General features: G+C 36.4%; 2 long non-coding RNA genes across 2 annotated transcripts in view; both read left to right on the top strand.

Moving 5' to 3' along the window:
• Nucleotides 1-27,945, top strand: part of LOC145681621 (uncharacterized) — a 297,402-nt gene that overhangs the window by 21,405 nt on the left and 248,052 nt on the right. The gene's annotated exons all lie outside the window — the stretch shown is intronic.
• LOC145681620 (uncharacterized) lies at nt 178-23,894 on the top strand. The gene is made up of 3 exons (XR_014130838.1): nt 178-801; nt 4,500-4,637; nt 23,649-23,894. It is a non-coding gene; the product is annotated as an uncharacterized LOC145681620 (long non-coding RNA).

Below are 27,945 nucleotides of genomic sequence, written 5' to 3'. Positions count from 1 at the left end.
AAAATTTGATCGCTTTAGGTAACTTCCTTCTATGTGAAAAGTTGATGACACACACACATAGGGATACATACCTTATTATTATTATTATTATTATTATTATTATTATTATTATTATTATTACTACTACTACTACTACTAACACACTTATAAACTTGCATTTTAATTTTCCAGTTGCCTACACGCGTCAATGGATTCCAGTGTGAAAATGACGTTTAAAACCAGCTCTAGATAGAACACTAGTTCAACAGTGCACGTGGTACGATTAAGAGAAGGAATTGTTATTCTGGAGGAGGAAGGTCAGAGAAAAAGGTCTTCAGTTCTTCATAGGACTGTTGTTGTGGTTGGACTTAAATCAAAGAGCCAGAACGGAACCTACGTTCCGCCTTTTGTTACAGTCACAGATAAAGTTCTCCTTAAATTCGGTGCCACAAAAGTACAATTTAGAGGCATCATTGATTATAATATATTTAAATCATCTGATATTCTTGCTAAATTTGAAGACTATTGATTAACATCAAAGGATACTATTTTCATATGATTTTCTTCTATGATTTTTTCATCTTAAATTAATTATATACGTGCAGGCATCTTTCAAAGTGTTTATGAAACCAGTGTGGTGAGAACGAAGCTGGACAAGTGCTCGAGAGAATAGTGCAAATAGTAATAGAACTTTAGAGTACTGAATTTTAAATAATTGATATTGCAGTGAAATTGCGCCAATGCAAATTTCATAAAAATGAAGTGTGTTCAACAAATATCCACAGAGAAGTTTCTCTCCATAATAACCATTAGGGAAAGAAGGTAAGTAATTACATAACTATGTAGACACGTTATAAACTTTTTCTCTCTATGTTTTCCTCCAAGTTGTTTATAGATTTAATCTGAGCGACAGAAAGAAGAATACTCAACAGTTGTGTATTAACTTACACTCATAGTAAACTTACCAAGCTCTTTTCCAACAATGTTGGCAACTAATTATCAGAAAAAGACTCTCATTTTGAATAATACTAAGCGTTTTTTTCAGTGCTGCGGGAGCCCCAAGTTCAAAACCTATCGGGAATATATATTTGGTTCGAATTCTATAAATTTCAAGGTATTACGATGATTTGGATTCTATCTTAAATTGAGGAGTTCTATGTAATAGGGACCAATACGGGCATAGGCCTTTTTTTTTTTTTTTTTTTTTTTTTAGGGAGATTACATTTCTAAATTCTTTGGTATTAATTCTATACATCTGCAAAATTTCATTCCGATATCTTCAGTCTTGATGTTGCTACAGTGAAGGAATAGAGGTCGTCGTGAGACCAAAGCGAATATTTGCTGCAGTTATGTTGATAGGAAAGTTGTTTGAACAACGTTGAACATGTCATAGGGTGCAAGCACGAGTTCGATTATAATCCGAAGAAACAGAAATGACAGTCTAAAAGCTATCCTAATGCAAAGAAAAAGAAAAGGAACTTAAATGAGAGCTATACAAGCATCAGTGGCAAAATTGCATTAGTAAACAGGTGCTGTAAAGGTAAATGTTGCAAGAATTTAAATGCTGGGGAACAAGAAAACTTGTTTGTTCAATTTTACGGAAGTAGTTCAAAGGAACAAAAAGATATCGTGTTGTCAGACCTACTACACAGTAGGTGTACGGAGGCAAAGAACAATACGTACGGAGTTTGTTCCGTTTGCTGGACCCAGATGTTGTTGATTGGTATGAGGAAGTGTTCCGTCAAAACCAAACCGCAAACCAAGAATCAAACAGCGTTGATGCAGAAGATGATCTTCATGCGCATCTTTTACCAGCCCGACATAATGCATAAACTGTTTCTAGTGTCCAGGACTGTTACATGTCCAGTTTCTATTATACATGATAAATTGACTACTTTAATGTATTATTGTATATTGCACATATATTGTTCTGTTTACTTTATACTGTATTCCTTACTTTGCAATTACATTTCCTAACTCCTTTTCACAAAGTGTATCACACGACTGCTGCGACATATACGCGAGAATCCTGCAAAGTCGTTCTCTCTATAAAAAAGAAGGACCTATTGTAAGCTTTTTTTTTTTTAAAAAAAACATTCATATTTATGTTATAATGAAATAGACTGTTAGTTTATTTGTATTTTGTAGAAGAAAAAGAATAAATCCATGTTTCTCTTGTAGGGTGCACATGTACAAACGTTAAATAAAAATACATATCCATATTTTAAATGTTTACACGCGATTTTCTCAGAACATGGTTTCTCGTTATGGGCCCTTATTACAAAGCATTCCTCAATTGTAGGTCTACGTCTCATATGGTCTAAGTGCTGCAAAGAATCAATATAATCCAATCCCTCCAACCAACCAATCATCTTTTATTTAAAATTGTAGATTTTTTGTAAATATTTTATTAACAATCTTACAATATGGCATTAGTAATCTTACTTGTTTGCTTTCTCGGAGAACTGACCTTACAGTACCTACCGTAAAACTAGAAACATCGGCCACCTCATTCCTCATGTTGATAATATTTTAACAAATTTTGTATTACTCTTCACTGAAATAAAATAGTCGTACATTCTTAGAAATTTTCAATGTCAAAGGACACCTCCTCTTACTCTGATTGTACGTAGGTAGAAATCATCATTGTTCTCAGTTCATAAAGCAAGCTAACCAACTACGAACCCAATCATGATTCAGAATGCACTGGAATAATTTCTCTTTCGCGGCAGTATTATTATTAATCACAAAAGAATATCTCACGCCTTTCCAACGCATTACTGCACAAAACAAAATTTATCTATATGGATTCCTGGCGGTTGGAATAAAATAATACTAAAGGACATTTCTTGAGGTAGAAGACAGGAAGCATAACAATATTTCCATTTTTAATTCAATAGTGGTCATTACAGTAAGTTGAATGTGTCAAATCTGGATTATAAAACAAGATATTGGGAAATAATGTTATACCTCTGTAAAATGTTAATTACTCTTATTTAGGAAAGTACATTAAAAGGCTAACAGTATGACTTTTGCAAACAAGGAGTTCAATTCTGAATTTTGCAGTGAAAATGCCCGTCTGTCCTGTGTCACTTTAAAAATCAAAATAATGAAAACTAGAATACTTGGTAGTCAAAATAATTCCCATCCGCAGCCAGAACTTTTGGTAAATATCGCTCGACCACAGCGAAAGAAGTCTGGAGCCTACATTGCGAAGACGTCCTAAACCGGCACCGCACCGCCTGATCATCAAGGAACTTCTTCCTTATCTACAAGAAATCCAATTACTGGAAGAGATGATAGTTGGTAGGAGAGACGTCAGGACAATAAAGTGGGTGAGAAAGGGTTTCATACTTCAAGTCTTAGAGCGTCCGTACCGTTCTTTGAGCGACGTGTCGACGTACATTGTTTTGCAACATTAATTAATGCTTACGGACTAGGATGCGGTGCATTTCGTGGACTTCACCGCTATAATGATCTGCAATAGTGGTTTCGTCTCAACAGAGAAAGACATGATGGATCACTCGAAAGATAGACAGCATATTAGTAACAATACCATATATGAATTTTGGAAACCACTCTGGAGTCTTCATGGTCGTAGTTGGTCCATTTTTAACCAAAAGTGGAACTCTGATGCAGAAAAATTTCTCCCTTATTCTGTACACTCAGAGAACTCAAGACAGGGATTGTTATATTCCCGTGTCAATTCAGGAGGCACCCATATATATCTAACTTTTTTCAGCATAGCTAGGGCATTAAGTCACCAAACGACAGTAATGTATTTCTAACCCGTATGCATTGCACGAACATTTTTCACAGAGGGTTCCCTTTCATGGTGTTATTGAGGAGCCCATCAAAAGATGCTATTGGTCGGTTGCCAAAGTACTCACTTTTCAATGTTGTATCACCGACACGAAAATTCACAAACCAAACGGCGTATATTACGCTCATTCACCATTCCTAACCTAAATGCTCTGCGGATGTTGCTCGAACCCCGATATACTGAATGTCCGAGTTTGAAGTTGTAAAGGAAAATCACTCTCAATTGTATGTTCTCCACAATGCTCTTTCACATTACATCCTATAACAACACATTATATCCTGACATACAGGTCACCTGTGCATATTTTCTGTACACATACGGAGGTTGTGAGGTTGTACTAATGATTTCCGTCCATCTATTGATTGTATTACACATTGTAGTTGCCCACCATATTTCACCCATGCCACATTTCACAACCCCATTATTTTTTGAAAGTAATGCCTTACTAAGAAACGACGATGAGTAGTAAAGTACGAACTTGTTTCAAACTAGCATCGAGAACTTCATTTAAATTTTGACGCTAGGAATGTATTCGCATCTTCGATAGTCAATACTTTCCTATTGTTAAAATCTGTTACTGAAGAGGTAGCAGACTTTATCGTTACTTACAATGCGACTTTTATCGTTGAAACTAATTTAATGTTTTCAAGAGACTTCTACACGTAACATACTAACATTTTTCTTTATTTTCCTTTAGGGTGGTGTTTGACACCAGTATGTTGAGACCACTATTGAAGGTTTCTAGTGTGGGATGTAAGCTGAACAAAGAAGTTTCTTGCGTCTGTAACCAGTTTACTATTATTTCTGGAAGGAGGTTTTTGGTGGGTCTTAAAAAGTAAGTACAGTCACTTGTTCAGTCTTTTTGTCTGGTTAAAATGTATGTCGGGAGTTTTAAGTTTTTATTCTAATCAAACTACTTTTAAAGAAACGGATGAGGATAATTGAGCGGCTGCGCCTAGCACGAATACTATTTAGTGTATTGTTTCAGTTGAATTTCGCATCGAAAAGTGTTTCCATGTTTCATTTAGTGGGCAGCAAAATCATATTTCCAAACTAATACTTACTCTTATTTAACATAACATTCAACTTTTAAATTCCACTATTAGGCTGTATTTTAACTTAGAAATCGGAGTGCAAATATAATTAATATTTGTCAAATCGAAACCCAAAACCTTTATCAATCGCACAATTTTTGGGAGCAGCAAAGTTAAAGAAAAAAACCCTTGGAATGGGTATTTCATTTATCTTGATGTTCGTGCAATGGTGTACAGAGAAGTTAGGGAGAGTTCAACCTCTCAAGTTCACATATTCCTAGGTATTTGTTTACTTATCTTAATATAGTAAATGTTTGTTTTTACATAATATCTTGCTGAAGGGGAGGTTAACCCCAAACCCATCTTGTGTATATTACTGGGCTCATGCGTACGTTTTCTACCTGATAATCATGTAGCAAGAAACCTTCCCACACCTTCCCTTCTTGTCGGTTAAAACTACGCTTCTTTTCATTCGCGTAATTCTTTTCGTAATTCTTTCAACGACCCCGATTAGCACGTCTACGTTTTTTTTATCCAATGTTGATTCAGTCTGTATCTGCTCACATGTGTACTTTATTAACAAACACATTACAGAGGTACTTTTTAATTTTCACGGTAGAGTAGTGTTTACTTCTATGAATTCTTGCGCAAATCTGGAGGAAACTCATGTTACTCACGACAAATAGCATAAGAAGAAATGATCAAGATCCTGCTCAAGTTATTTTTTACTTTCATTTAATGCAGATTTATGTTTATCAGTTTCTAAATGTTACGTAAAAAATAATTTAGCGCAATTTAGACCTGTATCACTCAAACGACGCAAATATGGAAACTACAATATCTAGTTAATCAAAGTAGTCTTTGTCTGCAGCCGCACACTTTGGCTTTCGCTCAGTCAACGATTGGAATCCATGACGAAAGAATCTGAAGTCTGCGATACCGAGAAGTTGTCAACCACACGTTCCACCGCCCGGTCATCAGTGAAATTCTGCCCTGCCAAAAGAGTCATTGAGACTTTGGAAGAGGTAGTAGTCGATGGGAAAGACGTCAGGAGAATATGGTGGTCGGAAAGGGTTTCGTATTGAAACTCATGAAGACTATTCATCATTCTTTGAGTGACGTGTGGGCATGCCTTATTCTGTAGCATGAGAACATCGTATCTAGTGACCATTGATTTATGCTGACGGACCAATGTGCGGTGGATTTCATAGAGTTTATCATTATAAAGATCATCAATGGTGATTTCGCCTTAACGGAGAAATACATGGTGGATTACCCTTACCATAGACATAATAACGGCAACAGCACCATCTACGGATTTTGGAATCCTCCTGGACCTTGGTCGAAATCTGACTGCTGTCATGGTTTATTATTGTCGTTCCAGATCCATTTTTCAGCAGAATTGACACTGACGGAAGTATTCTTTCCAGTTATTACAAACTTCTAGAGAACAGCATAACATTCATTTCTTGTATTTTAAAATCTTTCTTAAAGAATTTTTAGAAAAAGTTTGGAACTTTCTGGACAAATGCTGTACCTAGAATTTAGAATGTGTCAGGAACGCTAGAATTATTCATTTTATAGCTTCAACATTAAAAGAGAATTAATTCAAAAGAAGACAGGCAAGCACTAATTGGAAAATTTGCAGTGTTTTACCAGGTGTCCATAAATGTTTACGCTGACATAGTTACCGGCACGTAGCATGACTGCTCAAGGTCACAATGTGCTGGCCGAGGCGAGCTTCCACTTTATTCTCTTGCAGGGTTGGTAGGGTAGTTAGGTACATTGCACTGCAGAGTGTACGTTACAGTGCCCCAGAGTTATGAGGTATGCGTATGTGTATAAAACACAATCACAATATTCTAGTAAATATGCGACAATATTGTCGCTCACACACTGGAATTATGTTCATGTTACACAGTATAGATTAATGTAAGGACGTCAAACGACAAATTGGTACTATTGTTCGTGTATTTTTCGGATAGCTGTCATAAAATTTAAATATATTACACAGTTTCTCGGATTAAAATAAAAATGGGTTATACAGTGCGTCCCACTAGCTTTCGAACCTGAATAAAACGTTATAATTTCCGAACAAATATACATAGGAAAATGAAATTCACAATACACGTACCTTGTTTCATGCTGAATACATGACAGTCACAGCAGGTGCTGAAAGTGTCCTCCTTGGACGACAAGACATGTTTGTACACGGCGTTCCATATTATGAAAAGTCCGATGTAGAGTCTCCGGTTCTCCGGTGTGATCTCATGTTGTTTCTCAACTCTTGCAGTAATCGTGGGTTGTTTCTGTAGGCACAAGCTTTAAGAAAACCCCATAAGAAGAAATCAGGTGGTGTCAAATCCGGGGATCTTGGCGGCCACAATCCTTTGAAGATTATCCTGTCACCAAAAAAGGACTCAATTTCTGCCATAGCCACGTTGGAAGTATGGCATATTGCTCCGTCTTGTTGGAAATAACCGCGACGCAGTTCTTAATCGTCCAGCTGATTCACAAATTCACTGAAGATGTGTAACTAAACTTGTGTGTTTACTGTATCTTCAAAGAAGATGGGTCCAATGATACGCTGTCGGGAAATTGCACACCAAACTCCCACCTTCAAGGGATGAAGTAGAATCTCATGGTACACATGCGGGTTTTCGGCCGCCCACACCCGAGTATTCTGAGGGTTCACATAACCGGAGAGATGGAACGAAGCTTCATCTGAGAACCAAGTATAGTCTAGGATTCCTGGACTGTCATGCAACAAAGCTTGCAACCAACGACAATACATCACGCGCTTTTCCCAATTCACGCACCACTTTGCACAGTTGACTTTGACATCCCTACCTCTTGAGATAATCGACGCAGGCTCTTCTTAGGGGACTGCAAAAGACGTTTGCGCACATTCTGTACTGTCTCCTCGGACATCCGTAGACGCGCGCCTCCATGTCCCGTAAGCAACGTTCCTGTTGTTTCGAACTTGTTCACCAAATGATGCATTGATGATTTCGATGGTCATTTACGGCGTCCAAATTCACGGCAAAATTCACGTTGAACAGTCTGATACGATCTCGATATCCAATATTTTTAAACAATGAACACGCGTTCCTGTACGGTGTATAGAACCATCCTCGCGATGCAGCGACTCGAGTCACACTAACGCACGCGCACTACGCCAAGCAGCACTTCCCCTGGCGCCACCTATCGTCTTTGTTTTGACGTGTGCGCTTCTGTTCAACCCTTTCTCGTGTTTAGCATGAAACAAAATACTGTACGTGTATTGTGAATTTCATTTTCTTATGTACATTTGTTCGGAAATTATAACGTTTTTTTCTGGTTTGAAAGCTAGTGGGACGCACTGTACAATATAAATGTCATCATTTTGTATGAATTCTTGCACTTTAATCTCAAATTTTAAGACGGAGCCGCGTTGGCTCAGTAGTAGAGCGTTCACCTATGGTGCTTGGGTCCCGGGTTCGGTCCCAGACCCGCCAAGTGAACTTTGTGGTGGACAAACACCTGTGCGTGGATTTTCTCGGGGTTTTCCCGTTTCCTCCCACTTTCTTCATTCTACCATTTCATTCATCACTCATCACCGTCTCTTTAGCCTAACCGACATAACCGTGGAACATAAAACTCAAAGATTTCATTTCACTTTTAAAATTTTGAGACAGAAATAACGCACACATGTCATTATTAATTTATTTTTATTATTTCTACTATAAGGACTCTTTTTTATCTGTTATTAATCCCTCTGTAACAGTCTATACTTGTTGTTATTGAATGCTGGAATAATTGTGTAGAGCTGGCAGCACTGGTGGTTATTGGAAAGCTGATTGACGGTAGGATCGCTGGTCGGAATTCGTCTGCTCTTGCAGTGACCTTGAGCTGCCATGCTATGTGCTGGTCACTATAACAATGTAACTCAGAATTGGATACAGTAATTGAAACATGCGTTTTACCACATATGCTTCTACTTATTAAGTTTTGATCCATACAGAAATATGTAATACAATTAATACACTTCAATATTTAAACGACTTCAAAATGTGCACCCCTGGTAGCACGCAAAATACCAAGTCGGTATTCAGTCTCTTGTTACACATTCTGCAATGTGTCTGGTGTGATTGTGTCAATAGCATCTCTGATGTATTGTTGCAAGTTCATAATATCAGGAACTGCTGTTATGTACACAATATTTTTCACATATCCCCAAAGAAAGAAATCTAAGGAGTAATGTCAGATGATCTCGGGGCTATGGAATTGGGACATTTCTGAAAATCTACCAGTTGGTAAAGTTTCATTAAGAAAATCGCGGACTTCATAAACCCAATGTGGGACAGCGCTATCGTGCTTAAAGACAACAATGTGGAACAGCACAATTCACCAACATGTCTAAGTAAATATAACCGGTTACATTACTTTCAAGGAAGAAAAATGGGCCAATCACTCGATCACACATTAAATCACACCACACGTTAACCTTTGGATTGTCCCGAATGTCTTCTCGTATGACATGAGGATTTTCTGATCCCGAGATTCATACATTATGTTGGTTAACTGATCCAGAGACATGAAATGTAACCTCACCAGAAAAATACACATATTCCAAGAAATCATTGTCTTCATCCAAATGGTTCAGCATGTGTTTAGGAAATTGTTCACGTTTTGGGCGATTATCTGGTTGTAATGCCTGAACAATTTAGACTTTGTACGCATACAATTTAAGACGTTTCCCAACCACTTTATGTACTGTACTCCTTGGCACTTGAAGCTGCCGCGAAGCTTGTCTAATAGATTTCTGTGTCGACCTCGTGAATGCGGTTTGCGTTGCCTACACAGCTTATTCAGAAGCAGATGGTCTGCTGCTTCATGTGCGTTTCTGAACTGACATTTTTATCGCCATTTTTACGATATAGCTCACACAGTGTTCCTTGTGGTGAAAGTGTTGAACGAGACACAATTGTACAGAAACTTCATGGTTTCCCAAGTAGACCTGTAATAAAAATCCAACGTTAGAATCATAAATATAATTGATACATAATCCTGAAATCAGAGTAAACATTTATGGACATTGTATATATTATACCAGTATTCCCCAAATGATGTGTCGCAACACACTTGTGCGACGCGCAATCCCATACAATGTATGACAAAAGTTTAGGGATTTAACCATGTAGCATTTAATAATTAGTTTAAAATAGTTTTAAGACATAGTACCAGTCAACGTCTCCAGCACCAGCAACAATGATCAGTATTACATAGAGCCTTTACTTTATACAAGGTGCAGTCAAATGAGAAGGTCCATTTCCATGTACAGACTTTATTACTTGTTAGAACTATATATAATGACCATTGCACTTATCCCATCTTGACACAAGATTACGAATGCCTTGGAAGAAGAACTTGGATTGAGCATGGAACCAGTCTGTCACAGGTTGCTGCACATTTTCATCCGATCCATAGTGGTGGCCCCGGCAATGCTTCTTAAGTAGCCCAAAAATGTGGGAATCAAGGGACTCAAGGCAAAACTATACGCGGGGTGGTAGATCAGTTCCCACTTCCACGACGCCAAAAGATCCTGTGGTTATTAGACAACATGAGGCAGGGCATTGTCGTGCAATAAAATGATGACCTTTGTGAGGTTACCCCGTGTTTATTCTTGATTGCTTGGCGCAGACGACGGAGAATGTCACAGTACTTGATGGCGTTTGTTTCTCCTTTGGGAGGAACTCCATTAGTAGAGGCCCCTGCTCGTCGAAGAACACAGGCTTGGTTCTTAGCAGCTGATATTGTGGAACGGATTTTCTTTGGTTTAGGTGACCCTGCATAATTCCACTGTATATTCTCACGTTTGGATTCCTATTGAAAAATTGGACGTATGGATTCATCTCTGACAATGGTCTTTCCAAGGAAATCGTCGTCACCCGTGTCAGAACTGATATCGCGTCAAATGGTTCTGTGATATTCCCATTCTGTTGTGTCACTGTTCTTCAAACAAACACTTGGGGACCCATTGAACACAAATCTTCCGGTAACCAAGTCTATTGCGCACAATGTCATGCACAGCGCTATGGGACACCTGTACTTGAGCAGTAATGTCATCCAAGGAGACCTGTCTATCAGTTTGAGTGCAGTTGTCAATAGCAGCAACTGTCTCATCAGCAATAAGATTCGTCACCTGCCTGGGTCGCCAGTCAGTGTCTTCCTGCCACCACGAAAACGCCGACACCACTTTCGCACTGTTTTGTCTGAAACACATTTCATACCATACTCACCCTGCATTCTCCCGTGTATGACCGCTGGATGGACACCTTCCGAATAAAGAAAGCGTATCACATCTCGCTGTTCTTTCTTGGTAACGCTGGTCACTGGTACCTCCATTGTTGTGTCACACGGCGCCACGTCTTACCTGGGGGAGAGAAGGAACATTGATCAGTAACCAACCTTTGCTAACGTGGCACACTACGCCCATGCGCAACAAATGTAACACATATGTGGACATAAACAGCAAACTGGACTAACATTTCCCTCAACACATTGTCCGAATATATCCAAATGGACCTTTTCATTTGACTAAGAATTGGTGGAATGAAAAAGTGGAAGGAAACGAGAGTACACCGAGAAAACCCACGGACAAGATGTTGTCCACCACAAACTCACTTAGCTGGGGATCGAAGCAGGGACCTCCCACTAGAGGTAAGCGCTCTACCACTGGGCCACCGTTCTCCCCTGAATGATTGGTTGACTTTGAAGCAGGATCGTATTTAGTTTACTCAGCTACCTAGATCAGCAGGTGGCTGTGTGTGTATGCGGGGGGGGGGAGGGCTTATTAAACAGTATTTTACATTACTAAATTTTTTACTACCTAAAATGCCCATTGTTCCTCCATAAAATGGAGGAAAAATTTATGCAAAATATTTGAGAAAAAGGAAACGAATGAAGTAAATAAGTAAACAAGTGAGTTTCATTTCACATTACTACAGTGGACTTACAAACTATGAGAATCCAATTCTCAAACCTGAAGAAAGTCTATAACTACTCGACACAGTAGATTAATAAGATCAAAGATAGAACGTGTTCCCGGAACGCTGAATCTACAGGGTGTTTCCAAACAACACCGACAACGTTTGGGAGGTGATTCCTCACACCAAGATAAAACAAAAATAAAGACCAAATTGGGTGCACAAATACTTCCCTTCAGAGTTATAGGCTGCTGAAAACATGAAAAAATGAACTTTAAAGGTCCATAGCTCAAAAACAATCGGACCTACCGTAATCGGGTCAAGACTTTACTGAGGAACTAGTATGTGCCCTATCTAAATATCCAAGTTTCAAAATCCTGTGGCACTTCCGCAACAATTTTTATAGCGGTAGTTGGAGAGTACTTCAAATTATATGCTTGTAGCCAAACTCCCTCTATAAAAATTGCTTCGTGAGTATCTTAGGATTTTGAAACATGTATTTTTGGATAGCGCACATATTAGGTCCTAAGTAAAGTCTTGACCCGACTAAGGTAGTTCCATAGTTTTCGAGCTACGGACCTATAATTTCATTTTTTCATATTTTTGGCAGCCTAAACTCCGAAAGGAAGCATTTGTGCAAGCAGGTTGGTGTTTACTTTTTGTCTTATCTTGATGTCAGGAATCACCTCTCAAACGTTGTCGGTGTTGTTTTGAAACACGCTGTATATCAGAAATCCATTACTTGCTTTGTCTTTCTAATTTTGTTCTATGACGATAGATGTTGAAACCAGAAATGTAGTAAATTTTTAACCACTTCCGGATTCAATAAAGGAGATAAAACCTACAATTTTGAAGCTAAATCGATTGCAAGAAACTGCAACTCGATAGTTCTGACCGTTTCAGGAGTTGATCCAGGTCAGGGGCGATCGGGGCGATTATTTTATAAAAATAAAACTCATCCCAGAGTTTAGAGCTCTTAAAAGTAGCTGTAAGTAGCAGTACAACCCCCTCCCCCCAAAAGTCCGTCCTGGATCCGCCCTTAGACCGTTTCCGTTGTTCGGAAAGCAGTATTGAAACAGGAAGCAGTAGTAAATTTCAACCTCTTGCGCTAGAGTCTTGTGGGTTGTGATGGCATGTTCTCTTGACATACTAAATAGATTGCACAAAACCGTACGCACTACATATACTATATTTAGTACCATTTTGTTCTATGGCTATAAATGTTGAAACTGATAACCAAAATTTTTTGATTGTATAATCCCACATTTTTATATTAGGTCTTGTACGCACAATTCCACATATAAATAAATGCTCGCTTAACTTTTTTGGGGGGCTTAGAATGCAACATATTACAACTATTTTCCATATACAGAGCAAATAGATTACATATGTCCTTATCTTACGTTCATCCGAGTTATACAGAGTGGCTACACAGTTCCGTTGACCCTGAAAATAAGTAACATAAACCACTAAACCTACGTAAATAACTACACGGAACGAACTGAATGACATAAACAACAATGCTTTCGAGAAATGTTATTGAGATAGGAAACATTAAATGTCCAAAGGATCAGTCTGTGGACCTGGTCTTTGGCATTCTCATGACAAAGGATAATACGCTGCCAGGTTCTGTGCGACATTTTGCGGAGCATTGCAGCTTTAACTTGAGTAATAGCTTGTTTCACAACTTATGTCAGTGCGGCAGTGGTATCGTAACGGTTTTGTGCAATGATCCAGTTTATGAACTATAGCGCACATTGTGACAGGTGGTGAGGTCTGGGCTTCGTAGCATCCAACAACTTACAATAACATGTTCTTCAATACTGTAACTGGAATTATCAGCCATCGTTCACACAATCTGAAACAATGGAAATCCTTACATTACCATTTATAATAGGGTAACGGGAAAACTTACATTAGCATTTATCAAGGGGTGACGGGGCTTTGTGACTATCCTATATCTTCAGTATTATTTTTTCTTTTATAAACAAGTACCTAGTTACACTATCATCCACATAGTCGTCTGAAACAATATACGTTTGCTGTCATAACGGCCAGTAACTAACAGCAATCAACATAAAATCTGGGAACGAACAAGAGATAAAACAATAGTAATCAGAATATATTTGCTACACTTCTTCTTCTTCTTCTTCTTCTTGGAGGCCGTGGTGGATCAGTGGTACACCATTCACCTCTAGTGCATGGGGTCCCACGTTCAAACCCTGCTCCCATCAAGTTAACTTTGTGGTGGACAAACACCATATGCGTGGTTTTCGTTGGGGTTCTCCCGTTTTCTTCCACTTTCTTCATTCCACCATTTCATTCATTTCTCATCATCTCTGTCTCGTTTAGCCTAGCCGGCATAACCGTGGGACGTAAAGCTCAAACATTTTATTTTCTTCTTCTTCTACTTTTCTGGCTTATGTAGGATTTAGAAGCTTTTTTTAACCGCATATTTATTTTTTATTTTTATTTTATTTATACAAGTAACAATACAGACATAGTGGACACACACACTGCACACACAAATAGTATATCTATATTCTTAGGCCGCAAATTCTCCGGAACTCCAGAGACTTATTATCATTCCTATACAAAAAACTTAGTTTAGAAACCAGCCTATATGGCCGGATGGCCTCCGGTGTTCCACGAGGCCAAAAAAAAAATAAATAAATAAATAAATAAATAAATAAATAAATAAAATAAAATAAAATAAAATAAAATAAAACACATACTATGAAATACATAGACAGACAGACACATACATATATATATTTGTGGCAACACTTCTAATACACACACCACAACTATAAAATTATTTTATTTTTATTTATTTATTTATTTATTTATTTATTTATTTATTTTTTACATTTATTAGCACTACGACTGGTAACCTCCGGAAATCCGTGAGGTTAAGTACCAGTTCTTGACAGGGTTTCTTTAATATTAATCAGTATTATATTATAAATCATTTTTATAGCTGTTACTTTTTTTTTACTACAATTTCAATTAACTATCATTTAATTTATTATTAATTTTACATTATCTTTCAACAAGAAGACACATACATAATACAACCTAATGACATAATATGATTATGATAGATGGCTCTTCACAGAAGCTTTCGCTTGTGAGTGAGAAACCCTCTTCATAAAGTATATATGAGTGAAATTTTATAATTTTTTCCTCTTTTTTCTCTTTTTCTTCCTTCTCTCCTTTATTTTTTTCTTTATGAAAATAAAAACCCCAGTGGTTGTAGATAAGCATATTTCAAGTGACGTTAGTCGATTATTTACTAATTTAATACATTAATTTAATACGTTAACGCTCTTAAGTCATCATTCTTTATTTCCTTTAACCAATTAGTTATTAGTATTTTTAATCTATGCATTTTTCCTTCTTCCCTAATTTCTTTTGGAATATTATTATAGTTTCGGAGCCAAATAATATGTTTGATTTTGTGATATACCCTTATTTACTTTTATTGTTTCAAGATTTTTTTAAGTTACTTTTCTTGTTCCATACTCATGAGAAATTTTATTCCATTCATTTTCATGTTTTTTTTTTTTTTTTTTTTTTTTTTTTTTTTTACATAGAGTAGGACTGCTTTTATATATAATTTTTCAGCAGTTAAGACTGAAAATTCTCTATACAGGTTTTCTAGACTGTCTTCTTTGTTTTTATTTAAACATATTCTTATAATATTATTTTGCTGAACTTTTGAAGGTCTTATATGCGTCTCATAGGCAGATCCCCAACTTAAAATACCATACTGTAATATATTTTGTGTTAGTGCATAATATACCATACGTAAAACTTTTAATTCTAAACACCCTCTTAATTGTACAAATTTATACAGCAATTTTCTTAATGTCTTGGCTAAATGTTGAATATGCGATGTCCACTTTGAATGTTTATCAATTTTCACTCCTAAATAATTTTGTTCAGTTACTTTATTTATTGTATTACAATTACAGTCTAAAGTATTAATACAGTTATGATATTTTAAGACAAAATTTTGTGGCTGTCCGGTTATTGTTGATGAGAAAGCAATATAATTGGTTTTCGTTAAGTTTAGTACCAAGGAATTTTGTTCAAGCCATTGTTTTACTTTCTTTACTGTTATTTCCGCTTTTTATAAGTTTCTTCCCATTTATTCCCTGTTATTGTTATAGTGGTGTCGTCTGCAAAAGATTGAATATAGCCATCAATGCCTATATTGTACAAATCATTTATATAAATTATAAATAAAATTGGACCTAATACTGATCCTTGTGGCACTCCATAGCTAACCTGTGTTAAGTCACTCATAAAATTTCCAATTTTAACAGCTTGCAATCTATTACTTAAATAACTAGTAAACCATGAGAGTACTACACCTCTTACTCCATAATGTTCTAGCTTAGTTAACAATATATTATGAGATATTGTATCGAATGCTTTGGTTAAGTCCAAAAATATTGTTATTATTTTTTCATTATGATCCATGTAATTTGTTATTATTTCCGTTAGTTTATAAATTGCATCAGATGTACTTCTCTCTTTTCTGAAACCAAACTGATTTAATGCAAGTATGTTATTAGTTTCAAGAAAGGAAACTAATCTCTTTTTAATACATTTTTCTAATATTTTAGCACAATTACTAAGTAGCGATATTGGTCTATAGTTATTGAGATCCTTTCTTGACCCTTTTTTATATACTGGTTTCACGAGTGCTAGTTTAAATTGATGAGGGAAAATACCTGTTTCTAAACTCATATTATATATATATGCAACAGTGGTTTAGTTATTTCTTCTTTTACATTTTTCAATATTTTAGCAGTTATTTCATCTAGTCCTGGAGCCGATTTTGCTTTTAGTTGGTTTATATGAAATGAGATTTCTTGTTCAGTAATAGGCGTAAAAAACATACTGTTTTTAGCTTTGTTTTCTAGATTTTCATTTATTTTGGTTAAATTTACATTTTTTACTAACCTTTCACCTATATTGCAGAAATATTTGTTGAATGTGTCAACTACTAGTTTAGGATATTGCTGAAAGTTAATGTTACCCGTAGCCGTTTGTATTACTTTAATGTCCATGCTTTTGTTTTCTTTTTTGTCAATAGTGTTTGAGATTACATTCCATAATTTACCTGTATTGTTTTCACAATTAACAATCTGCTTTTTATAGTACTCATTTTTTTACCATTTTTATTAGTTGTGTTACCTTATTTCTATATTTTTTAAAGTGTTCTTTTATTTCTAGATTATCTTTATTTTTTATTACAAGTTTGCTTAATTTGTCTCTTTCTCGTATATGTAATATCACTTCATCTGTGGGGGCCGCGGTGGCTCAGTGGTAGAGCGTTCACCTCTGGTGCTTGGGGTCCCGGGTTCGATCCCAGCCCCCGCCAAGTGAACTTTGTGGTGGACAAACACCGTGTGCGTGGGTTTTCTCGGGGTTCTCCCGTTTCCTCCCACTTTATTCATTCCACCATTTCATTCATTACTCATCATCACCGTCTCCTTTAGCCTAACCGGCATAACCGTGGGACGTAAAACTCAAAGATTTCATTTTCAATTCATCTGTTATCCATGGCTTTAACTTACGATATTTTGGGATATTTTTTTCAATTACTATTTGTGAAGTTTTAATACATTTTTGTAATGTCGAAATGAAAGCTGAAGTAGCTTAATTTACATCCAAACTTTGATACACATTCAACCAACTACACTTCTGTATTTCATTTTTTAGTCTTTGGTAATCTATAATAGTTCGAGATTTATTTGTTATTGATTTATCGGCAATTTCCATATTTAAGTTAACACTAGTAATATAATGATCTGTAATTGCCGTATGCAATATTGCTGCAGTGACATTTTGATTATATTTTTGTCTTAAAAAGATATGATCTATACATGTTTTAGTTGTTTCAGTTACTTTTTATAATTATTTATACATGATATATACCCGTTTTTATAAAGTATGTTTAAGTAGTTGTCTACATTTTCGTCGTACCTATTACTTAATATGTCAAAATTTATGTCTCCAATAACCAACCCATTTGTTTTGACATTTTTAAGTTCATTTTCGAAGGAGCGTAAGAATTCTCCTTCATTACCACTTGGTGTTCTATAAATACACATTAAATTATAGTTTTCTTTGCCATATGAAATATTTAAACTTAGACCAGCAGCATCATTTAATTCTAATTCTGTAATATTCTCAATACTAATATTATTATTTATAAATACCATTACAAGATCTGCTTTATTTAGAGATCGTTTTGTGAAGAAACAATGATAATTTTTTAAATTTATTTCATATTGATTATGCCATGTTTCGGAGAGAACTAATACATGTAAATTAAATTCTAAATTTTGTAATAAAACTAAAAGCTCATCCCAATTTTTACGAACACTTCTAATATTAAGATTCAAGATGTTGATACCAATTTTACCTTTAAACACGTTATTAAATAAAGTAACAGTTTCGCATACATTAGTTTCGATATTTTGTTGAGTATTTATATCTTCAATTATAGAACATGTTTCAAGCATTTATTTAACCCTTCCTACAATTCTTACTACCTGCTTTTGCTGAAAATTACGTCAATTTATCAAAATCTTCTAGGCTACGTAATATAAAAACATCTTTATCTCCCTCTCTTTTACGCAACTTTACGCTACCTGTACTATCTACCCACAGGAAGGCATAATTCTTTTCGCTTTTAATTTTCCTGGCTTTTCCAAATACCTTTCTGCGGTTTAGAGTTAGACTTTGATTCACATAGATGGGTTCATTATGGTTATATCCTAAGTGGGTACAATTGAGATTCCTCTTTACTTTACGTTTCTGGAGGAAATTTTCTTTAACCTCTCTCCTTACAAACTTAACCATTATTGTTCCTGATGTTTGGTGAGGAGCTTTCTTAACTCTATGGCATACATCTATCATTTCTCTTTCAATGTTTATGTCTAAAGCACGGCTCAACTGTTTTACAACTTCATATGTATCTTCGTTCGTTTTTTCTGGTACACCCTGTATTTCTAGCGTGTTTCACCTTTCATACTGGTCGAGCTCATCTAATCTCATCTCAGTGTCTAGTAGCTGCTTTTTGAGAGCGATGTTTTCTTCCTTCAGCCGTTCAATAGTAGCAAGACACGCTGAAATGCTTTCTGATTGTTTTTTGATGATGTCTGCATTTTCATCCAGTTTCTGATGCGCCAGGTCAAGAGACTTTCCAAGTTCACGCTCAAGGTCGGTTTTTTTTTTTTAATCACGGAGATATCATCTTTTAGTTCTTTTAACAGTTTATAAATGTTTTCGCCCTAAAGACGGATATACACGAACGTTGATGCGAACCAGAATTGGTTAATTTGAACAAGTCTTGGTTTGAGTAGAGTTTTAATGGAGGAGATGGAGACTATTCTTAAGACGGTGAATCAATTCCAGAGAAACGTATCTCGATATCGTTATCCGTTTTTCTGGAATTGATTCACCGTCCTAAGAATAGTTTCTATCTTCTCCATTAACACTCTACTGAAACCAGGACTTGTTCAAATTAACCAATTCTGGTTTCAACATTTATAGCCATAGAACAAAATGGTATTAGATACATATGAGCTCTATGAAAATCAGTATCGAAACCGGATGTAGTAGTAAATTTCAACCACTTCTGGTTTTGAATAATTGTTGCGGGTTGTGGCGATATGTTCTGCTAAGAAACTGAATCGATTGAATAAAACTGCTTGCCTGCTATCTATATTACTATTTTTGTTCTATGCCGATAAGTGTTGAAACAGGAAATAGCTAATTTGAACCACTTCCGGTTCGAATAGAGAGTTAACAGAAGAGACAGGACCTATCCTTGGAAAGCTGAATCAATTGCAGTAAGCTTCATCTCCATATTTCTTACCGTGTTTGCTCTGATAACTGTCGAGAAACAGATTGATGGGTGGACGGACAAAGCCGTTCTAGAAGACTTAAGGAAAAGAAACACTTTCGGCATTGCTTCTGATAACATGAGTGAAATCCGTGAATAACAAAGAGCAATGCATTTGGCGTTGCTCTTGTTAATATGAGTGAAAAAATAAGGAAGAAACAAGAATTTTAGGAATGATCCAAAAAATGCATCAAAAGATTGCGTTGTTGGCCAATAATTAGTTTTTGGATCAAACTATACAAAATTCTTGAACGGTCTCTAAATTGAGTTTTCGTTTCTTTTGCGGAATAAACACATCATACTGAGTTAAGTGATAGTTTTGCTTTGCTTGCACTATATGTAATTCTCCAGATATGGGGCGTAAAAGAAAATGTTTGATTGAATGAAATATATTGGACTTTTGAGATTAGGGGCCTCAAAATTTTTGAACGGCCCCTAAATCGAATTTTCGTTACGGAAGAAGCACATCATACTGAGTTAAGTTTGGCTACACAATATGTAGTTCTCCAGATATAAGATTTAAAAGAAATTTTTTGCCTGAAATGTTTTGCATCTTTTCATCCAAAAAACTTTTAGCTTTGCTCCCGTCAATAGGAATGAAATAAGTAACGAAGACCATGCATTTGGCAATGTTCCTGTTAATATGAGTAAAATAATAATAATAATAATAATAATAATAATAATAATAATAATAATAATAATAATAATAATAATAATAATAATAATAACGAAGAAAAAGTCTTTGGCACTGTCTCTGTCCATATGAGTGAAATATTCGGCGTTGCTGATATTAATTCCTGAATTAGCTGACATGTCTTTTTTTCTTTTAGCTTAAACTTGTTTTGAATGTAATCTTGACTATCTCCAATCTCAACTACTTCGAAAACTATGAATTCGACACTAATATCGGTCGTTTTGATAGTTTTACATACTTCCACTACTGCCCTCCTTACTGGGAATTAGGCTGAAATGTAATCGGAAATGTCACCAATTAATAGAATTCTATTCATTCTATTCTACGTAACTAGGAAGTGAATGAGCACCAATCATATCCTTTTGTGTAAATGAGCCCGCGAAACAAACATGTATTGCTGGTTGCATGCAGGCAAGGCATGTAAGCTAGACATCTTCCCTAGAGGTGGAAAAAAATGCTTCGTATGTGAATAGATCTGGTGAAAAGTTGATGCAACACACACATTGTTATTATTATTATTATTATTATTATTATTATTATTATTATTATTATTATTATTATTATTATTATTATTATTATTATTATTATTATTAAAGAAGTACAATTTTATGAGTAGAAGATACGTAAGTGTGTGTTGTAAGGTTAACTCTATACAAGGCAGTCCAAAAGTGAGGAAACATCAAAAGAAGGATTTTAAAAGAATTGCAAACGTAATACTGTACTTTGATAGTACAAGTGAGGAGAAAACTTTTAGGAAATGTGATATTGATTGTCGCCATCTAGAAATCCGCAATTTTGAATTCACTTTCATTTTCTTAAATGTAAACCATATGTTCTCATCTAAAATTTATTCAGAAATTGAATGATGAGTTTGTTTTTGCTTTATCACTTGCTTTAACGAAGTTGACTGCTTTTTTGGTTTTCACAACGTCAGTCACATACCATCGTTTCTCCCGTCTTTGATGTGTTGTCCATTCCTTTGAATTTTCAGAGTTATTCTTTTTCTCATTCATCCAAAACCTTTCTTAAAGTGATTTCAGACATTCTTGCACACATATTTGTTATATGTTCCTTTAGGTAATGAATATTCCGAATTTTCACTGAATATTCAATGGACTTGAGATGTCTCCAAAGATAATAATCTAAGGGAGTGAGATCAGGAGAATGTTGTGAGCACTCCGCAGCACTACACCTACCAATCCACGAGTTGGGAAACTTCACACCCAAATAATCACGAACGTAACTTCCATAAAAGAAGAAACACCATCCTGTTGGTAGAAGACGGGTAATGTCCCATCTTCAGATAAGAGGATAGCTAGCTAGATATCTCCTTCGAACGTTCGACGATACTCGATTGCTGTTAAGATACTATTGATAAATAAAGGACCTACAACATGGGTTTCTCACACGCCACACCACACGATCACTCTTGGAGGAATGCCAGCAGATTCTCCACACCAATGGGAATTGGTATCTGACCAGTAGCGAACATTCTACTTGCTAACTTTACCAGAAACGCAAAAGTTGGCCTTCTCTGTGAATAAGACGTCATAGATTAAACGAGGATTTTTGCGTATTTGCTCTGTTGTCCATTCCGAGAATTCGATCAGTGTCATCCTCTAACAGGTGCTGATGTACTTCTAGCTTGCCACTTATGCAGGGACAAAACACTCGTGATGGATGTGCGATTAACACTACTTTCCTCGTACGTGTAATTCTCTAGAAGTTTCCTCTTAATATAAATGCAACCAAAAAAGTTTTGTCGCGTTTTCACTCACCATCTTCCAACATCGATACGTCACCTAAGATGTACCTGGAAGATCAAAAATATTCCCCATCAACATGGACGACCTTCTGCCAACATTCTGGAAGGCAATGGATTCCATCGCTGTAGAATTTCGTGGACCGTGAAATGAAGAAGGTATCAAGCGCATTTTGCACCTCTACTAGGGATTTGAACTGGCGTCCTCTGAGATGATTGTTCAAGGAATGGAACAGGTGATATTTGGACGGTGCGATGTTCAGGGAGTATGGCGGATGCATAGTGTTCCCTATCCAAGGCATAGAATGGTGTCCCGGGTCATCCGAGCCATGTGGGGCTTAGCGTTGTCATGTAACAGGAGGACTCGTTTCCCATTCAGAAATGATGGCTCCCGGGTTTTGAATTTTTCTTGAACACGGCTCAACTACTGACAGTACACAGTTGCATTGATAATTGAACTGTGTGAAACTTTTCGCAAAACCGTCTAAAATTTTTACGAAAACATTCCAAATGTTGAACGTAGCATGTGAGGATGACAGCATTAGCCGAATGGTTTAAACTTTTTAAAGAGGACAGAATTTCCAGTGCCAAAAAATCCAAGGACTTGACAACCTTATAGATTAACAGAAGACCAATACGATGTGATTTTACGCGTTCTAATTCGTGTAAATTGTCTTTCAACACTGCGTTACGCTGCTGAAGGCTTTAGATGTCGTTTCAAGTCCATATAGGAAGTTCAGGAAAATGCAACGAGAGTAGTGACCACTATTGAAAAAGAAATTTCCAGCGGGCTGTTCAAATTTGGGAGAAACAATGGCAACTGCGTATTGATAATAGAGGGTAGTACTTTAAAGGGAATAGTGGTTGAGTATTAAATGACCAGTAAAAAAAGAACAACAAAAGTTCGGTCTTTTTTCTTTTTGAATACACCTTGTATCGATTTATAAATGCTTCATCTTCGACTTTAGTCCCCGTCATGTCCTAATGTTGTAGAATTATACATATCTTTTGGGTTTTAGTTTTGAATTACTGACAAGAAACAGAAATATTTTTTAAAATAATAATAATAATAACAATAATAACAATAACATAGCCACATAAAAATAATAAAAGTTCTGTGCAGTGGATACCAAGGTATGAATTCGATGTATTTTGGTCCACAGAATCCGAATTTCGAAATCCCGAGAAAATCGACAGTGTCATTTTTTTATGGGCGAAAAACTTCAGTGAATTTTGGTACGTAGTTTTTCGCCCATAAAACAAAATTGACACTGTCAATCGTCCTGGTGTTTCGAAATTTGGATTTTGTGGGTTCGGTGTACAGAACTTCTATATTTTTTGTTTTGCTGTGTAATTATATTATTATTATTATTATTATTATTATTATTATTATTATTATTATTATTATTATTATTATTATAACCAGTAAAATACTAATGAACTTGCATCTTAATCTTTCAGGTACTTACTATGCATCAAGACATTTCTTTACTGAAGTTACATTTAATACTTCAGCTTTATTTCTAGATAGATTCCTAAGTGCAAGATTATAAAAGGATTAAGTGCAGGAATTGTTATTCCAGAAAATGCTAGAGAGAAGTTTCTTTCGTTTTTTGTGGGACTGTTGTCATGGTTGAACTGAATTAAGTAGCCACAGTGGAACATACGTTCTACCATCTTTTAGAAACGGAGATTTTCTTCTGAATTCAGTGGAAACAAAGTACAAATTGGAGACAATTTTGAATATAATCCATTTAATTTATTGCTAAATTTGGGATCTAGAGTGAAGCATCAACGAATTCTACCTTTATATGGTTTCCTTCTCTACTTTTATAGCTTAAATTATTATATGCAGAGCTTTTAAAGTGTTTATGATAGAAGATGAAGTTAAACAAGTTCTGCCTAAGTGCTCCAGATAATAGTGTATTAGGACAGAACTTCTGAGTACGTGAACGTATAGGCGAATGTTATTGCATTTAAAGTGTTATTGGAAAGATTACATAATCAAGTTCAGCAAATACAATACAGAGATGCTTCTAGATGTATTACTAATTCAACAGTGCGAGTCCATGGGAGGCTCAAGAAAAGGAAATTTTATTCTAGACGGTTCTTCATAGGACTGTTAACATGATTAAACCTCAACCAAGAAACTACAACGGAACATAGATTCCATCTTCTGTTATATTTAGAGATAAAGTTCTTCTCCCTAAATTCGGTGTCACAAAGTACAAGTATGACTATCATCGATTTTTAAGAATCTGATATTATTGCTAAATTTGAGGACATCATCATAAATTTGAGGCTAACATCAATGAATACTATTTATATAGCTTTTCGTATCTTAAATTGTTATATACGTTGCACTAAAAGTATTTATGGAACGAGTTGCTAAGGCATGAAGTTAAATAGTGCTACATAAGTGCTCGACAGTAAAAAATGCAAACAAAGAGAGAACTTTCTGAATACCTGTGTTGTTGATTATAGTTAAACTGTGGATTGTAATGATTATGAAGATCAAGATTTTGTTAAGAAAAACGACCCTGAGATGCTTCTTTTTACAATAAATGATTAGAGGAAGGTAAGTAATTACGTAACTATCTATGTAGACTTTATACCCCATTTTTCGCTGTGTGTTTTCTTTTTCAAGTTGTTTAGCTTTATTTTCAACGACAAACTGAAGGTTACTAAGCAGTAGTGTAGTAAATTACACTCGTAGGGAACTTACCAAGCTCTTTTTCAACAGTATTGGCAACTATTATCTAAAAAAACATACTCTCTTGTAGACTACTACTACGCGTTTTCTTTTGTGCTGGTGGAGTCTCGAGTTCGAAATCAGTGTATACCCGGTATAGTTCGAAATATAGAAATTTGAAGGTATTACAATGGTTTGGATTCCATCTTAAATTGTAGGTCAACTTCTCATTTAGTACACTTGCTGGAAAGAGTCAATCCCTTCAAGTGTTTTATTTAAAATTGTAGATTCTTGTGGGTGCGTTCACAAAGTTTCAAGACTGAGTGTTACCTGAGTAGGGGCGCGCGCGCAGTCCTCTTCCACCGACAGGGTGCAGTAGTGGGGCTGTCAGCTAACCGACCACACGAGCGTCATTTGTCTCCGAGACATGGGAGTAAGTAGATCGCTAGTGGCGTGAGTGCGTGTCAGTGACCCACGTCGAAACCTGAGTGAGTGGAAGATGCAACGGCATTTGGAGCAGCATTATGTGCGAAACTGAACAAAACACCTACAGAGGCTTTTCGTATGATTCAAGAGTCCTACAAAGAAGACACCATGTCACGTGGAATGGTTTTTATGTGGCACACGAGGTTCAAAGAGGGCTGTGAGGACGTCGAAGACGATGAACGCTTTGGGAGACCTGATACAAGCCGAACTGAAGAAAATCTGGTGAAAGTGCGTGAACTCTTAAACACTGATCGTCGTCTTAGTGTTAGATTAATTGCTGATGAACTGGGATTCGGTCCGAATACGGTGTTCAAGTTAGTGGCAGAAGATTCGAAGATGAGAAAAATGTGTGCCAAACTTATTCCCAAAGTTCTGATGAATGAACAGAAGGCATGACGCCTGGCTGTTTGTGAAGAAATGCTTGAACGTTTTCAAGATGATCCCAAATTTTTGGAGAAAGTGGTTACTGGTGATCAGACTTGAGTCTACTAGTATGATCCAGAAACGAAACGATAAAGTGCGGAGTAGCCTCCCCCCTCATCTCCAAAGCCGAAGAAATCTCGCACGAACAAGTCACACGTGAAAAGCAAGCTCATTGTTTTCTTCGATGCGAAAGGGATGATCCACAAAGAGTTTGTTCCTGCCGGACAGAATGTAACAGGTCCGTTTTACTCTGTTCTCTACCGCTCTACCGCTCAAGTGCTCTACCGCTTGAAGGATCGAGTCCACCGAGTCCGCCTAGACATCAAAGCCGATTATGTTCTTCACAATGATAATGCGTTCTCTCATACGTCGCTCACCCCCGCCGAAGTTTTGGCGTAGTTCGACATGACAATACTGCTACATCCACTCTACAGCTCCGATCTCGCTTCCAGCGATCTTTTTGTTCCCCCGAATCAAGGAAGACCTGAAAAGGAATAAATTCGACACTATTCCAGCGGTCCAGGCGGCTTCTACGAGGTACCTTCAGAGCCTTGCGTGCTAAGACTCAGGGAGCCTATGAACAATGGAAAACATGCTGGCAGTGATGTGTTGATGTCCAAGGGTCATATTTCGAAGACTTTTAGTTCGTTGTACAAAAATGTGTAATACATTTGTTATTCTGAGACCAGTCTTGAAACTTCGTGAACACACCCTGTATTTAATTAACAATCTTACAATACAACATTAATAACCTCACTTGTTGTATACTTTCTCTAAACAAGTGAGATTACAGTTAAATTGAAAACACCGGTCACATCATTCCCATGTTGGTAATACATTAACAAAATTTGTATTGCACTTCACTGAATTAAAGTAGTCGTACAGTCTACACAAATTTCCACAAATTTGCAGTGTCAAAGAACACTTCCTCTTACTCTGGCTGAAACTAGGTAGAAAGCATCATTGTTCTCAGTTTTTAAAATAAGTTAATCAACTTTGAACTATTCAAACCGACTCATGACGCAGAATACAGTAGAATAATTTTGTATTTTGGGGTAATATTGTTCTTAATCACGAAAGAATATTCCTTTCGAATGCATTACTGCACAGAATGAAATTAAATTATGTAGATAACTGTTATTAGAACAAATAACACGCTTAAAAATGATAAAGAAGATTTCGTAAGCAGGAAGCACAACAATATTTCTATTTTTAATTAAAAATGCTCATTATATTAAGCTATAAAACAAGATAATGGAAAATAATGTTAATTACTCTTATTTAGGAAAGTATATTAAAAAATTTAACAGTATGACTTTTAGAAAACAAAGAGTTGTGCAGTACAAATGTCCGACTGGTCTGTGTCACTTTTAAAGGTCAAATAAATAAAACTATAGTCCAGAAGGTATAACGTCGCTTGCTTCCCGCGTTTGGACCTGCTCGTCACTAGGGGTGTGGTAAGAGGGTAGCCAGCCACCACCAACCGTTTACTGCGCTCAGCGAGCCACGAGTAACTAAGCTGGTCATTCCCATAAACGTCACTACAACTTTCCGCGGGAAGCCAACGACGTTATTCCTTCCGTACTATATTACACTTGGTAGTCAAAATAATTTTCGGCCATTGCCAGAATGTTTAGCATCCCTCGGCCAGCGATTGGATTTCACTTTGAAATAAGTCTGGAATCTACGTTGCGGAGATGTCCTAAATCCTACGTTGAACAGCCTGATCATCTGAGAAGTTCTTTGTCCAATCCAATTGCTGGTGATAGGAGAGACGTCAGGAGAATAAAGTGGATGAGAAAGGGTTTCATACTGCAAGTCTTTGAGCGTCCGTACCGTTCTTTGAACGACGTATCGACGTACATTGTTTTGCAAGATTAATCGACGCTTACGGTCCAGTGCGTAGTGCATTTTATGGACTTAACCGCTATAACGATCTGCGATGGTGGCCTCGCCTCAACAGAAAAAGACATGGTGGATCAGTCGTACCATACACACCATATCAGTAACAACACCATCTATGAATTTTGGAAACTCTTCTGGAGTCTTCATGGCTGTAGTTGGTCCATTTTTAACCAAAAGTGGAATTCTGATGCAGGAAACGTTTTCTTTTATTCTGTACTCTCAGAAAACACAAGACAGGCATTGTTACAGTCA

Source organism: Thermobia domestica, chromosome 3 (genome assembly GCF_964235325.1).
Source record: "Thermobia domestica chromosome 3, izTheDome1.hap1.1, whole genome shotgun sequence".
Taxonomy (NCBI): domain Eukaryota; kingdom Metazoa; phylum Arthropoda; class Insecta; order Zygentoma; family Lepismatidae; genus Thermobia; species Thermobia domestica.
This window is presented reverse-complemented; position numbering and strand designations above follow the sequence as displayed.